At 40.6% G+C, this 5,809-nt stretch overlaps 1 long non-coding RNA gene across 1 annotated transcript in view; it reads left to right on the forward strand.

The window, feature by feature from the left end:
* Positions 1–3,813, forward strand: part of LOC108789475 — an 11,944-nt gene extending 8,131 nt beyond the window's left edge. The window contains exons 2-3 of the long non-coding RNA XR_001941402.1: positions 857–859; positions 3,804–3,813. This is a non-coding gene — a long non-coding RNA (uncharacterized LOC108789475). The remainder of the gene's footprint in view (positions 1–856; positions 860–3,803) is intronic.
* Positions 3,814–5,809: the final 1,996 nt, after the last annotated feature.

The following is a 5,809-nucleotide window of genomic DNA, read 5'->3' on the forward strand; positions in this document are numbered from 1 at the left end:
TTTTTTATTCTGACGGCGTATGCCAGTGGTTCTCAACCTGTGGGTCGCTGTGTGATTTCTGTTGTGCTAGGTGAGAGTCCTCCTCAGCCCTCTCCTAGTGCAGCAGATGTCGCTGCAGCAGCCGCGCCGTCCCTAAATTTTACCGTTGGGGGTCACCACAACTTGGCAAATGTTACCAAGGGGTCCCAGCCCTAGAAAGGTTGAGAACCACTGGCCTATGTAATCTGTTGCCATTTATGAGAGCACCAAAAATAGAACACACAAAAAATTAACAAAAAAAATATATATACAGTATACAGGTGTATATATATCTATATCTCTATAGATATACATACACAGTATATTGCCATAAGTATTGGGACGCCTAGATTTGCCAAGATTGACGCGTTTCAGGGGCAAGCCCCCTTCATCAGAATCAGTCAATCTTGGCTGACTGCGGTCGGTGGACGGTGATGTGACCGGAGGCTACCGTGTTACATAGTCGGGGTGATACCATGTTGGGTTAACAGACAGTGTGGCCTCTCGTTTGTTGTTAAAGCCTGATGAAAACGTTTGTTTGTGAGTACTTTTATCCCTTGTTTTATTTATTGTAATAAACGATTTTACACACGGAGGTGGCGCTCTGTTCCCTTTTGTTTTCTACCACAGTGAATCTGCTAACTGCTTAAAAACTGTTTACATAAGATTTTAACCACATAGGGAGTACATTTTAAATGAGTTGACTGACTCAGACTTCCATTGTGAGTGGGAAAACAATCACTGTATAGCACTGCAAAGCAGGAAGCCATCCAATGGACACATATGGCTGCCCCAATGTAAATACAACTTAGTTTGAGTCAGGCATTGGGTATGCCAGCTTGTCAGAAAGGGTTGCTGTGTTTACCTGAGAAACTGAAGGGTAATTGTAATCCTGCTGTAATTGCTCTCAGTATAGTGACGGGGCGTTGAAGACAATGGTACAACAGCCCCGACCCCACCTGCAGTGCTATCGCCCGCACCAGAACGCGTAGCACATCAGTGCCTGCGTTCCGGTTCAATGCGATCTGCAAAAATCGTGCTCGCTATTTTAAAGCCTTTCGTATGAGACACATGAAAGCTGCCATTGCCAATCCCCTTCTGAAGAAGTTGCCTGGCTAGTACTGTGCATTGATCAACTGGGTTCAATCTGCTTTGAGTCACACACTTAGAACAAGTATGCATATCTCCAAAGTCAAACAATCTTATTGTATGCTTGTTCCACGTAAGGGACACATAGTGGCATATTTGTACTATATTTAAGCAATTCATATTTTGTCTTATATTTAACCACCTTAGTATCGGAGCAATTTTTTAAATTTTTGCACACACATACTACAATCTGAATTTTTGGATAGAAAATTACTTGCAAAGCCCAAACAATTACATATTTTCTGAAAACAGAGGCCCTGTAAAAAAATAAAAATAAAATAAAGCTCCAGTTTGTTTGTTTTTAGCACAATATTTGCATGTCAATTAAATAGATACCAAACATGTCACTTGTTAAAATTGTGTGCCCGTGCAATGGTGAAAAACCATGGAACTCAAAACTGTCCATTGGTGAAATTTTAAAAGCCTTTACTGCTAATCAGTTTAGAGTTCACAGTGAATCTGATTTGCGGTGATACGGAACATCATTGGCAAAATCATTTACATACACATGCATGCCCAAGTGTGTGTGTGCCTATTTGCATGCAGATGGCAGGGGGAGCAGGGTTGGTTTTCCTTTTTTTTTATTATTATTTATTTTATTATTATTTTTACTTTTTTATCACTTTTTTTTTTTTTTCTTACAAGTCTTTATGTGATAGCATTTGGTGACAGGTTTTCTATATGGAGACATCTGGGGTCTATTATCTCCCCTGCCCTCCAATACAGATGATCAAGCATTGGAATGTGCTTGTTCATCTGTGTAACCAGCTGTGAAAGAGGAAGTGCTGTGAGCACAGCGTTCACTGCTTCACACATCACAGAACAGTATAGGAAAGGACATTGGGCTGATACCACTCTCTCCATCCTGACAGTGTTTGCTGTGGTCCCCAGAGGAACTAGGGAACCCGAAAACCATAGAGGGGGGGGGGGGGGGGACAGCACTGACACCCATTACCTTGTATGGAGTTCTGAGCTGCCCTGTGCACGAAGGCTGCAGGCAGCTGTAGGGCCAGAGGTTCCCCACCCCTGCTAGGCAGTGACGCACACAGTACATGCACTCGGGATGCACATATCTAAATAAATGGCAATCATGCTGCGTCAGGAGACATGAAGCATGTCAGTGTTTATGTCAATTCCTGTGTGTTGTCAGCCTACTGAAAATGATCAGAGGGGGTGACAGCACATTAGCAGGCTGCTACAAGTGATCTGGGTGGCTGTACAGCTGCCAAAGTCACTTGTAATTAATAAGCGTTGCCTGCTGAAAAATACGATACCAAAATCATGGCTCCAACAAACATGAAATTAGTACAACCACCAGGACCAGGACAAACAGGTACATCATATGGTCCCGAAGTGGTAAATGTGACATTCACTAACTACTCGCTGCAGATGAATCTTCCTGGTGCAAGTGTTTTATATTACAGAAGTTGATTGCTTGCTGAATGTCACATTCATTACTTTATAAATAAAGGGCTGCGCAAGATACATTCGTGTGTCTTTCAGGAAAAGTTTCCTTTCCATGTAAAAACTTCTGACAGAATTTTGATATATTTGTATTCATTTGTAAATATGAATATTATTTAGAATAAAATATACAAATATAATCTTTTGTTATTTATGTTAAGCAGCTCTTTTTTAAAACTTTTTTTGTATTGTGTAAGAGTACAAACAGTCTCATCAACGGCCTAAATACCCATTGTAGCTAGTGATAAATTTAACTTGACTTTCCCTTTTGCTCCTGTAAACAGTGGAGGTATCACGTATCCAGAACATAAGCAAATTGGTTTTACCTGTCTGGAGCAGAGTACCATCTGAATAAGCAGAACACCTTGTAGTATATGTTAGCAAGTTTGTAGTGACATGTAAAATATACAGGGGCTACATGTTTAAAATATAATGTATGTAATTCAGATATACACATTGGGAGACATTTCTAAATATGACCGGGCTGAAATCCATGCACATACACCTCTCTGAGTTTTGTTTTGCATTTTCCCCAAAAAAGAGCTCCATTCCAGATAGGAATTTTTCAGTTGTTTAAAATGACAGCTGGTTAGTATACACAGCAATTGTCAAACAGTTTCAATCAGCTTTTGATCACAATCCACAGTTTATGGGAGCAAGGCAACCTACTGTCTGCTATTTTGACTGTTCTACAAATTTTAATAAAAAGCATCAGTAGTAAAAGATTACCCTGAGGGCTCGTTCATACATTATGCATAAAAAAAATGTAAACAGTGTTAAGCGCTGAAACAGTGCTCACTTAAACAGTGCATCACACCACACACTGCCAGACCTGTCAAAAAACACTAGCCCACCCACTGAAATAGAGCGCTTTAGTGGACAGGCTAGTGTGAACAGGCCCTAAACTATTAGCAATGTATACTAAACCTTTAAAGGAGCACTATGGGGTGAGTTTTTTTTCCATGGCTCTCTTATTGGTCACCGCAGGACATATATTACGTCCTCCGGTGACCCAAAACTCAGCATATAGCGGGCCTTTATCCACTATATGCTGAGAGCGCCGCAGCCGGGACGGATCCCGACAATACTGTCTGTGTCCACCCAGCTGGCTGATTGACAGCTGGCTCTGCCTCTTTATGCCCGCCCCCTCTCCCATCTGCCCCTCCAGTCAGTGCTGGGGGATCGGGGAGGGGACAAATCACTGGTGTGACACTAGTTTCAATGTCACACGTCGGCTCTGACTAAGCGGATGAGTGTAATTCACTCACCCCATAGTTCTCCCTTAAGCAAACTTGTGCTTTACTCATTCAGTCTGAATTAGTGGTCCGGTATACTAAGAAACACATGTGCATGAACTCACAAGTGCTCCCATTGAAACATGTGTTTTTCAGTGGGGAAACTGTGATAGCGTGACACTCTTAGACCAAAATATACTGTAGATGGATATAGCGCAACTCAGGAAAAGAGTTCCATTAAGGAGCAATATATCATATGCTCTCCGCATAATTGTGCAATCCTAGAAATCTGTATTGATGCAATAAAAAAGTAAATCAGCAGATATGCTAAAACATTTCTGGAAATGTTGTTTCATTACTGAAAACCTAAAACTAAGCAATGTACCCCAACTATAAACCTTAAAGCTGAATGTAAAGCAAATATTTTAAACAATAAGAGGCATGTATTCATACTTTAGTCTTGGTGTGCTTTGTGTATTTCTTCCAGATCTGTGCTGTAATTCAGCATGAAATGTTACCTCTGTGAAGGAACTTCCTGTAATAAAGACTGGTCACTGCTACTCTATCTCCTTCTGCAGGGTGACCGGTCTTGTGTCTTCCCCCTCCTGAAATGTTCTGCAGGCAGCCTGTAGTGGGTGGAGCCTCTTGGTTCCCTCCCACAGCTCTGATCACAGAAAAGTAATGATGTCACAGCTACTTTTACAAGCTAATATCTGTATTTGCAAATGCAGCTGATGCACACAAAGCGGGTTCATATTTTTTGTGGCTATTGAAGAATAATTAAAAGTAGTAATAAACTTTTAAACATTTTTTTGTAATCAAAAAGCAAGATCAAACAAATATACATTGCGCATGAAATTATTTCTTCAAATGCTTGCCCAAGCACTTACAGTCATCATGTTTCTGAACTAGTGGCTCCAACTCTTTCAGCTCAGCTTCCCTGAACTTCCTGTCCAGTAGAAGATCACAAGGGACAGAGCAGTTTCCAGCAACTGTCCATCTACTAGCTTGGAGAAGGAAGAAGTAGGGAGGAAAGAGCAGGGTAATAGCTTGTCTTTCTAGAGACACGCACACAGCTTAGTAGCAAACACAAGGGTGGCTCCAAAGGACCCTGCAAGGGAAAGGGGCCACATTAAACAGGATATCAGGCCCAGTGCTCAGGGGACCAGCTTATTCTGCTGGAAACTAAAACTGTTAAACATCAAGCAGCATCCATTGTGAATGATTTAATTAGCATTTGGAATGGCTTAAAAACTTTTTGACATTAACATCTCTTTAAATTAAAGTTTGTGGGCCTTGAGTTCTTTTTTTAAGTGATAGGATAAAATGCGGCAGAGTTCAGTAGGGGACCAGAAATCTGACACTTCTGTAAGTGTTGGATCCTGACAATTGGGTGGCACATTTTCTTTATTACAGAATAGATAGCAGGAGGGAATAAAAGATGTAATTGTGATTACATTTCCACTGTAAATAAAGAACGGGCATCTAGGACCCAGACCCAGGAGACATTACATTCCAGCTTTTATGGTCAAGTTTCTGTCTTCTAGATATAAAAAAAATCATTTTATTGGGTTTCCAGTTTTATGTTTTCTCATTATTTATAAATCATTATTTCTAAACACCGGGGATACTTTTAGAAGTAGCACGTAACTGAAGCTCAGAATAATAAACATTTATAACATTTCATGTCTGGATATACATTGTTATACACTACAGGCTACACAAAGGGATCCATTAAAGAATTCTAGCAACACATTATATCCCTCATTGAAACCCCTGGTACAATGTTGCTGTCCCAGCTCTTTTCCCAGTTTCTGCAGCCAATCGGCATCATGTAATAGTAAAGTCACAGATTATTATACAGGATTTATATAGCACTATAGCACCAACAGTTTGCGCAACGCTTAACAATATAAGGAGGACATTACAATCAAAATGGGGGG

Source organism: Nanorana parkeri, unplaced genomic scaffold (genome assembly GCF_000935625.1).
Source record: "Nanorana parkeri isolate BGI_ZX_2015 unplaced genomic scaffold, ASM93562v1 scaffold400, whole genome shotgun sequence".
Lineage (NCBI taxonomy): Eukaryota > Metazoa > Chordata > Amphibia > Anura > Dicroglossidae > Nanorana > Nanorana parkeri.